The sequence below is a fragment of the Nicotiana tabacum genome, chromosome 5 (assembly GCF_000715075.1).
Source record: "Nicotiana tabacum cultivar K326 chromosome 5, ASM71507v2, whole genome shotgun sequence".
Lineage (NCBI taxonomy): Eukaryota > Viridiplantae > Streptophyta > Magnoliopsida > Solanales > Solanaceae > Nicotiana > Nicotiana tabacum.
Window position 1 is genome coordinate 84124521 of NC_134084.1, and position 10500 is coordinate 84135020.

A 10500-nucleotide genomic window follows, 5' to 3' on the forward strand; every position below is an offset into this window, starting at 1 on the left:
CATGATCCTTTTGTCAAAACTCGTCTTTCCTGAATAATTGACAACCTTTTTCTAAAATCAGTATACTCCATCTTTTCTAAAATCAGTAGACATCATGCCTATAGATCTTTGCCTAACACTTAGGCAAACCATAGGATAGTTTATAAACTGAATTAGATTTTTATATGCTACAACCATCAGGCAGGCCTGACTCGGGCTTCTTATCTGAAATATCTAATAAATCAGTCTGCCCCAACTGTTAAGTTTAATCAGACCCTAATCAGTACGTGTAAGACATGTTAAACTATATGCTTTTCTTTGATTTAAGGAGGTTTGTTGAGCCTTATTTGTTTGTGCTTCCCCATACTTGCTATATATATGTTTTTACTTGTCGCTTTAGTATTTTTACCTTTGAAACCATAAATGAGCCCAATATACCTCCCCTTTAGGATTAGTAGTCCTAATTGCCTCCGGGACTGATAGAATTGGGGCAGGTAATAGCATGCAATAAGTAAACTAGACCATTTTGCGCTTTAATACCTCAATAGGGTGGGGAAGGGTAGATATGGATATGATGACCATGCGGTAACATCTCGTGTAGCCCCTCATTGAGGAGTGATTACTGGATGTTGTGTGGGGTGATCCATATTATTAATAAACCTAGGACCCCCCTTCCTTTTGTTTTCTTTGTTTCTTTTAAATCTTTTTTACCATCCTTTAATCAACTCCTTTTAGTTCCTTTTTCTTGCTTTTGTTTATTTGTAACCATTATGTGAAAATCCTCTCCTATTTGAAGTCTTTATTTGCCTATGTATTATTTGCACTCAAAGTCACAATAATAGTTTGGCCGGGAACCACACTAGTGGATCTTAAGGGGTGCCTAACACCTCCCCCTTGAGATAATTGCGAGCCCTTACCCAATCTCTGGCTGTTCAAATCAAACCTTCCATAGTGTCCTAATGCACTCAAATAATTAGGTGTCGACTCTTCAATTCAAACCCAATTCTCGAAAGGGAACGAGTTGTCCTCCCAAATGTCATGAACCCGATTTCGCGAGAAAAAAGGTGGCGCGACAGCGTGGCGACTCTGCTGGGGATATCTTTTAGGCTTCTACCATTTCAAGCTATTACTATGACTTTACATTTCTTATGCGCCTTATTTGTTTAATACCTTTAAGTATTTAATTCCCTCTTCTACTGCTAAAAAAACTGACTCGTCTCTTGTTTTTTTCCCTTGTTTCTTTTACTGCTTTCCTTTACTACACTCCTTTATTACTGTTTTAAATTATTGTAATTATTACTTTATGAACGTGCAAATACGTGACAACTTGTTTTAATTATTGCAACTGCATGTTTTCAACATCATATTCCACTCGTGCCAAACAAATACCATAGCAAAGCTTATAATGAGTGGTTGCGCTCTTCCGATATTATCACCCTTTAAATCCGGCAAAGGCGTATTTGCGGTAAAACCAGTCGATCAACGGTGTAGTCGACGGTTCCGTGCCTTTCCCTCTTGAGTTGTCCGCTCAAGGGTACCAATCTAAAACCCCCATAGAAACCTTACTCTGTTTAATTGTGCATGCATCATGGTCAAACTTAGCTGAGTTAGTTATGTTGTCCGCATAATGACTCTTTAAGATAGCCTTATCCAAAGTCCACTGGGTTTTCCAAAAACCCAAACGGACACTACCACATTCTGTGCATTTATTTGGATAACTAAATGCTTTTATGTCAGTTATTGGTATTTAATAGTTGATTCTGGTGGGGTAAGGGCCTAACCCTTTTGTCTTGCAGAAACATGAGGCACGAAGTCCCCAGATTTAGCATGGTCACAAACATCCACCCAAGGTTGCTAAGCTGGTGGGAGGATCTTCATTCCAGTGATCAGACTCTTGTCCGGAAATACCTAGGAAATCTACCTTCTCTCCTTGAGGTCCAACCCAACAACAAAATCATAGAAGCTGCTACTCTGTTCTGGGATTGTGATAGGTCTGTGTTTCGCTTCGGGGAGATTGAGATGACACCCCTGCTAGAGGAAATAGGAGGATTGGCTGGTATACCATGGGAGACTCCGGGTCTGTTAATGTCGGAAAATCGCAAGGGTAGAGGTTTCCTCAAAATGATGGGCCTAAAGAAGAATCCATACTTGACATGTTTGAAGGAGTCTTACATTCCCTTTGATTATTTGTACGAGAGGTACGGTTACAGCAAATCCTACCGTACTTATCCGGATGAGTTTGCCCTTACATCATTGGGGCATATTCACCGAAGGGTCTTTCTCTTCATGTTCTACTTCTTGGGGATGATAGTGTTTCCAATGAAGAAAGTAAGGATCCATACCAGGCTAGCCATGGTCACCAAAACTTTGATGGAGGGAATTGGTGGACAACCATTTAGCATAGTGCCCATGATCATCGTAGAGATATACCGAGCCCTGAAAAGTGTCAACAAGGAGCCCCACACTTCGAGGGTTGCAACTTGCTACTCCAACTCTGGCTCATGGAGCATCTTCAAAGGGGTGAATATCGGCAAGAGATTCAGCATAGATACTGAGATGATCATATAGCATTCCATCAACTAAGGCGAATGAACTACATGCCCAACATGTTTGCTTAGCTAGAAGATGCCAAGGGATGGGTGGAGCTGTTTGAAAATCTGACTGAGGATCAAATACAATGGATGTTCGAGTGGTTCCCTACTGAAGAGTTCATCGCCCGATCCAGGGACGCACCATTTCTGATACTGATCGGTTTGAGGGGAACCTACCCTTATGTCCCTCTCCTGGTTATGAGATAGGTTGGTACGAAGCAGGTTATACCAAGGGTCGACAAGATGAGTCACTTCCGGGCTGACTTCCAAGCTGATGACAGTCCTTATAAGGCCAAGCTCAGAATATGTGGCATTGCAAGATCATCATGGGAAAAGATACTATCGAGCCAGACAGATACCATGCTGGCTGCACCCCATACTATTCAGGATGGCTGGAGGATAATCATAATGGTCTGGGCCAACCTGGGTTTGTTCGAGGTCACAGAATCATCGATGAAAGGGCTGAAGCACAGGTCAAATACAACCAACTGCGCAAGAGGATTTGGTAATGTGAAAGCGAGCACCGTGAAATTCAAGAAGCCCACTAAAAACTGATTGAATAGTGGAAAGACATAACTATTAGTGCCAATAAGCGATAGGATACCTGGAACGAGGTTTAGTGGAGCTGGAAAGGAAGTTTCTTAAGAGGATCAAGGACTGCCAGAATGTTGAAGGAAATGAGGGTGGACACCTGGACAGAGCCTACCTGCTGTTGGGACTTCGAGAGTTGGGAAAGTTGTTCGACGGAGCCAAAGATGCCGAGTCTGGGGAAGGTCCTTCTAGGACCAAATAGATAGGAGTTTTCTTTTGCTTTATGAAATGTAATAAGGCCGATGGCCACTAGTGACATTTTATTCCTTGTTATTTAGTGTCGATTTAGGACTCGTCTACCTCTGGCATCATTATCATCATATTACACAAGATCAAAGGGCCCTCCACCCACTCCTCCTCCTAGTCCTATCAGAAGCAGGAACAAATGAAAGATGGAAGATTTGAACAACACCGGAAAGGAAAACTCAACTGAACAGGTAGAGGTTACTCATGGTGCTCAGGTCTCCAAATAAAGTGCGTCCCAACTCGAGCAGAAATTGTTGAAATTTCAGGAGGAACTTGATCAAGTTCAGAATCTGGCAAACTTGTCATTTTCCCTCACCACTCCAGATATCAATTTTCCAACACTCAAAACCCCACGCCTCCACAAAACATCCCAAAACCACAAAACCATCCCGCTCTTCACCACCACTGCAATACATGCCATACATCCAGCAATAATCCACTGCTTATCCCAGAACCTCTGAATTCCACAAATAATCATTTCCATGCCAACCATAACACCCCCATCTATGTGGAACCATGCCACACTCCACCCAAACTGTCTCAAGCACACCCGATTCTGATGATAAAGATTTACTCATTATAAACCTGGCTGCGGAACTCAAAAAATTAACTAGTCGAATTTAGGGTGTCGAAGGAAGCAAGGGGATTGAAGGGTTGGACTATGAAGATCTTTGCATACAGCCGGATGTCAAACTGCTCGAGGGGGTACAAACCTCATAAGTTCGAGATGTTTGATGGTACAGGGGATCCGAGGGTCCACTTGAGAACATACTGTGACAAGCTGGTCGGAGTAGGGAAAGACGAAAGGATTCACATGAAGCTTTTCATGAGGAGTCTGAAGGAGATGCTCTGTCCTGGTACATTAGCCAAAACCTGAAAAAATGGTCGAACTAGGTGAGTATGGCGTCAGAATTTATGGATAGGTTCAGGTTCAACACAGAAAACGCGCCAGATGTGTTCTACATCCAGAACGCCCATAGAAACATTCCACGAGTACGCTACTCATTGGAGATCAGAAGTTACTCAGGTCAGACCAGCTTTAGAAGAAGAACAGATGAACAAGTTTTTCGTCCTGGCTTAGGACCCGCAATACTATAAAAGGCTGATGTTGATTGAGAGCCAGAAATTTTCCGACATTATCAAGCTAGGTGAAAGGATTGAAGAAGGCATCAAAAGTGGTATGGTTACAAATTTAGAAGCCTTGCAAGCTACCAATAAGGCTTTACAGTCTGGTGGTACATCCAAGAAAAGGGACGTGGGTGCCATAATAGTTGCACAAAGAGCCAAATCCCCTATCAAATACCAAGCCTATCCGATACCTCCACTCACATATTAGCCTACCTCGAATTAACAAGCACCCTCACCCTCTTACCAAACTCCACCACCTACTTACCAATCACCCCCACCTCCTACATATCAACCCACTTCACCCAGATATTCCCAACTCACACATGTCTACCAAACTTATAATGCTCAGCCCTCCCACTATCAATCACCTCCCACACGTCAAAACTTTCCTAGACCTCAACCAAATTTCGACCGCAGACCTCCCAAACAATATACCGCCATTGCTGAACCAATTGACCAACTGTATGAAAGGATCAAAGATGCTGGTTACGTCACCCCTATCCCTTCTATAACCCCTAAAACCCCTTCTCAGTGGGTCAATCCAAATAAATCCCGTGCATACCATTCCGGCATGAAGGGACATGCCATTGATGAATGCCACTCTCTGAAAGATAAGATTCAAACTTTGATCGATAACAAGATCATTATAGCAAAAGAGCCTACTCCAAATGTTCGCAACAACCCTCTGCCGGACCATAAGGGTAAAGGCATTAACATGATTTAAGTAGAGGATGATTGGGATCCCAAAGGATCGATCGGTTTAATCACAAAAGGTGACGAACCAAAGAAGCCAATAGTCACCCTCAATCCGATTGTAGTGTAGACTCAACCTTCTGGGGATGCCGAGGTAAACATATATGTACCACTTGAGTTTGAAGCACCACTCCCCACAAAGATGCCAACACCAATTGAGGTCGATTTTGGGTCTCCAGCAAACACACCCGCACCGTTTGAAGTTGTGGTTTTACCGTCCAAAACACATGCTCCGTTCAGAACAAAGGTGCCCCATCCCAGTAGCAATGTCAGCCATAACACCGTTCCATACAAATGCCATACCTTGGGATTACATAGCCGAGGCAAGAAGGAAAAGGAAAGTTAAATTCGAGGAAACAGTTGCGACAGTATGACAAGAACCAGTAAGGTTTATACTCCGGAGCATTTAGCTAAGTCGAGTAAGTAGGCCTCTGGTCGACCGACCATCACTGAAACCGGGCCTGACGATATCTGGAGAAAGATACAAGCCAAGGAATACTCAGTCATTGATCAGTTGAACAAAACACCGACACAGATTTCTATCCTAGCTTTGCTGCAAAGTTCCGATGCACATAAGAATGCCTTGTTGAAGGTGCTGAGTAAGGCATATGTACCAAGAAACATCACCGGAGGAGAAATGGAAAACATGGTAGGGCAGGTATTGGAAAACCACAAGATCACTTTTCATGAAGATGAGCTGAAACCAGAAGGGTTGAGTCACAACAAAGCATTGCACATCACTGTACAATGCGAAGATTATTTTATCACTAGGGTCCTGATTGATGGAGGATCCAGCCTCAATATTTGGCCGTTGGTAACACTCAGGACATTGGGGAAGAGGCTGCATGAGATCAAGGACGGGTTCATCAACGTCAAAGCTTTCGACGGTTCCCAAAGATCCACCATTGGGGAAATCAGCCAGTGTTTGCAATTGGGGCCTACTTGGTTCGACATTAATTTTCAAGTTATAAATGTGCCGGCATCTTACAATCTGCTGTTGGGACAACCGTGGATTCATGTCGCTAGGGCCGGAGCGTCAACACTATATCAGGTGGTGAAATTTGAAAGGAACCATCAAGAGGTGATCATTCACGGTGACGGTAACAATCCCATATACAGTCGCCAAACCATCCCAACGATCGGAGGAAGGAGAAAGATAGGCAGGGAACCCTATCACCACATCGAGCGAGTCAACGCCGTTGACAAAGACAAATGATGGAATAACAAAATTGAAAGCATATTGAACTGGAGCGGATATGAGCTTGGCAAGGGACTTGGCAAGAACCTCCAAGGAATTGCCAAGCCTATCAAACTGAAGAAACATGGGACCACTTTCGGTCTAGGATACGAGTATACTTGGGAGGAATTGAACAACTGGTCGCCTTCATGGCGCGGTCCATACTACCAGCTGGAGCAACCAATACCACATTTGGAGCAGACTTTCCGACCAGCCAATGTTGTCTATGGGTCAAAAGAAGAGGAAGCACTGGCAGTAGTGAGGAATTTGTTCCTAAAAGATGATGACATGGATTGCTGTGTCATTTTCGAGGAGGAGGGCGAGGAAGGCCCTTCCATACAGGCCGTAAGCCGAGGAGCATGCCTCAACAATTGGACCATCAGAACCACCAGAGCCCGGAAAGCCTTGGGGTAGCATGGCTGAACAAAGCATCATACACTATCTTTTATTTTTACTAGTTGACTTTCCTTTCGCATTTTGAATTTTCGCAATAAGATCTTCCAATGTTCAAAACAGTTATGAAATGTATCAAAACATTTCTATTTCATTACAAATCTTACTCTTATTATTTTCTCTCATTACATTATTTATACAACATTACTATTACCTATCTTGATGAACCAATGACTGTGAAATGCAACGAGACAACGCAACAAACGGACATAGATTTAGAGGAAGATGATATATCGGAAGAGATTGTTAAAGAGGTTGAAAATTTTGAGAACAGACCCAAGTCCAACCTGGACGAGACCGAGATTGTTAACTTGGGAGATGTAGAAAATATCAAAGAAACTCGGATTAGCGTTCATTTGTCACCGTTAGAAAAGGAAGAATACACAGAATTATTGAAGGAATATGAGGACATATTCACTTGGTCATATGATAACATGACTAGTTTAAGTACATCTATTGTGGCGCACAAACTACCAACTGATCCAACATGTCCAGCGGTGAAATAGAAGCTCAGAAAGTTTAAACCCAACATCAGTGTGAAAATCAAGGAAGAAGTCACTAAGCAGGTCAAAGTTAAGGTCCTCAGGGTAGTAGAATACCCAACATGGATAGCCAACATCGTGCCTATACCGAAGAAGGATAGGAAGGTCAAAGTCCGTGTCGACTACTGGGATCTCAACCGGGCTAGTCCGAAAGACGACTTCCCCTTGCCAAACATACACATCCTGATTAACAATTGCGCCAAGAATGAGTTGTAATCATTTGTAGATTGTTTCGCTAGGTATCATCAGATCTAGATGGATGAAGAAGACGCTAAGAAAACGGCCTTCATTACGCCATGGGGAATGTACTGCTACAAAATGATGCCATTCGGGTTAAAGAATGCAGGGGCCACCTACATGAGGTCCATTACTACCATATTCCACGATATGATACACAAGGAGATTGAGGTGTACGTAGATGATTTTATTATCAAGTCTAAGAAAGCCGCTGATCACATGGAAGATTTGAGGAAATTCTTCAATAGACTGCGAAGGTACAACCTGAAACTGAATCCCGCAAAATGTGCATTCGGGGTTCCTGCTGGAAAGCTACTTGGGTTTATTATGAGTCACCGAGGAATAGAACTGGATCCATCAAAGGTCAAAGCTATTCAAGAACTGCTACTTCCAAAGATAAAGAAGGACGTGATGAGTTTCTTGAGGAGACTTAACTACATCAGCCGATTCATAACACAATCTATATTTATCTGTGAGCCAATCTTTAAGATGTTGAAGAAGGACGCTGCTACCAAATGGACTGATGATTGCCAAAAAGCTTTCGACAGAATCAAGGAATACCTATCAACACCACTAGTCCTAGTTTCGCCTAAGCCAGGTAGACCTTTATTACTCTACCTTGCAGTATTGGATGGAGCGTTCAGTTGTGTTCTGGGGCAGCATGATGAAACATGGAGGAAGGAGCAGGCCATCGATTACCTTAGTAAGAAGTTCACCCCATACGAGGCTTGGTATTCTCTGTTAGAACGCACCTGTTGTGCTTTAACTTGGGTAGCTCAGAAGTTGAGGCATTACTTCTGTGCCTATACTACATATCTCATATAAAGGATGGATCCCTTGAAGTACATCTTTCAGAAGCCCATGCCCACTGACAAGCTGGCCAAGTAGCAAATCTTGTTGAGTGAATTTGACATTGTCTACGTGACTTAGAAAGCGATCAAAGGTCAAGCACTAGCAGATCACCTTGCTGAAAATCCTGTGGACGGAGAATACGAACCCCTGAAAACATATTTTCCTGATGAAGAGGTATCATTCATAGGAGAAGACATTGCAGAATCCTATGATGGTTGGAGAATGTTTTTTGATGGAGCAGCAAATTTCAAAGGAGTTGGCATAGGAGCAGTCCTAGTATCAGAAATCGGTCAACATTATCCAATATATGCCAAACTCAGGTTCCCATGTACCAACAATATGGTCGAGTACGAAGCCTGCATCTTAGGGCTCAAGATGGCCATTGACATGAACATCCAAGAGTTGCTAGTGATTGGGGATTCAGACTTGCTTATACATCAAGTCCGAAGAATGGGCGACCAAGAACTCCAAGATACTCCTTTATCTGCATCATGTACAAGAGTTGAGAAAGAGGTTCACAAAGACAAAATTCCAGCATGTTCCCAGGGTCCAGAATGAATTCGCCGATGCACTGGCTACCCTATCATCCATGATACAACATCCAAACAAGAATTCCATTGATCCCATGATCAGCCCGCTTACTGTGCTCATGTCAAAGAAGAAGCAGACAGAAAGCCTTGGTTTCATGATATTAAGGAATACTTGGCAAAAAGAGAATACCTAGAACTCGCAAACTCTACTTAGAAGCGCATGCTTCGGAGGTTATCCAACAATTTCTTTCACAGCGGAGGAATCCTGTACAGGAGGACTCCTGATTTGGGATTACTAAGGTGTGTCGACGCAAAGGAAGCATCCAGACTATTAGAGGAAATTCATGCAGGGACCTGTGGTCCACATATGCATGGCTTTGTTTTAGCAAAGAAAATACTCCGAGCTGGTTACTTTTTGATGACTATGGAAACAGACTGCATCCAGTATGTCCGAAAGTGCTACCATTGCCAGATACATGCAAACATGATAAAGGTGCCTCCAAATGAGCTTAATGCAACAAGCTCGCCGTGGCCGTTCCCCGCTTGGGGAATGGATATTATCGGACCAATTGAACCTGCCTCATCAAACGAGCAAGGTTTATCCTAGTAGCAATTGATTATTTCACCAAATGGGTTGAAGCAACATCTTACAGAGCAATGACTAAGAAAGTCATGGAAGATTTTGTCCGCGACGTATCGTGTGTCGGTTCGGGATCCCAGAGTCAATTGTCATTGATAATGGTTCCAACCTCAACAGTGACCTGATGAAAGCCATGTGTGAAACCTTCAAGATCAAACACAAGAATTCTACAACTTACAGACCTCAGATGAACGGCGCCGTAGAGGTTGCCAACAAGAATATCAAAAAGATACTAAGGAAAATGATAGAGAAGCATAAACAGTGGCACGAGAAGCTATCGTTTGCTCTATTGGGGTATCGCACCACCGTCCGCATATCAATCGGGGCAACCCATATATGCTAGTTTATGGTACAGAAGCCGTCATTCCTGCAGAGGTGGAAATTACCTCATTAAGAATCATACAGGAAGCAGAGCTAGACGATGCAGAATAGGTGAAGAATCATTACGAGCAGCTAGCTCTTATAGATGGAAAGAGAATGAATGTAGTTTGCCATGGTCAGCTTTATCAGAACAGGATGTCCAGAGCCTTCAACAAAAGAGTCAAGCTGAGACAATTCACACCAGGGCAGCTGGTGTTAAAGAAAATTTTTCCACATCAAGATGAAGGCAAAGGGAAATTCTCTCCCAACTGGTAGGGTCCGTACATGGTTAACCAGGTTCTAACAGGAGGAGCCCTCATCCTCACAGAAATGGACGGAGAAGTTTAGCTAAAGACGATCA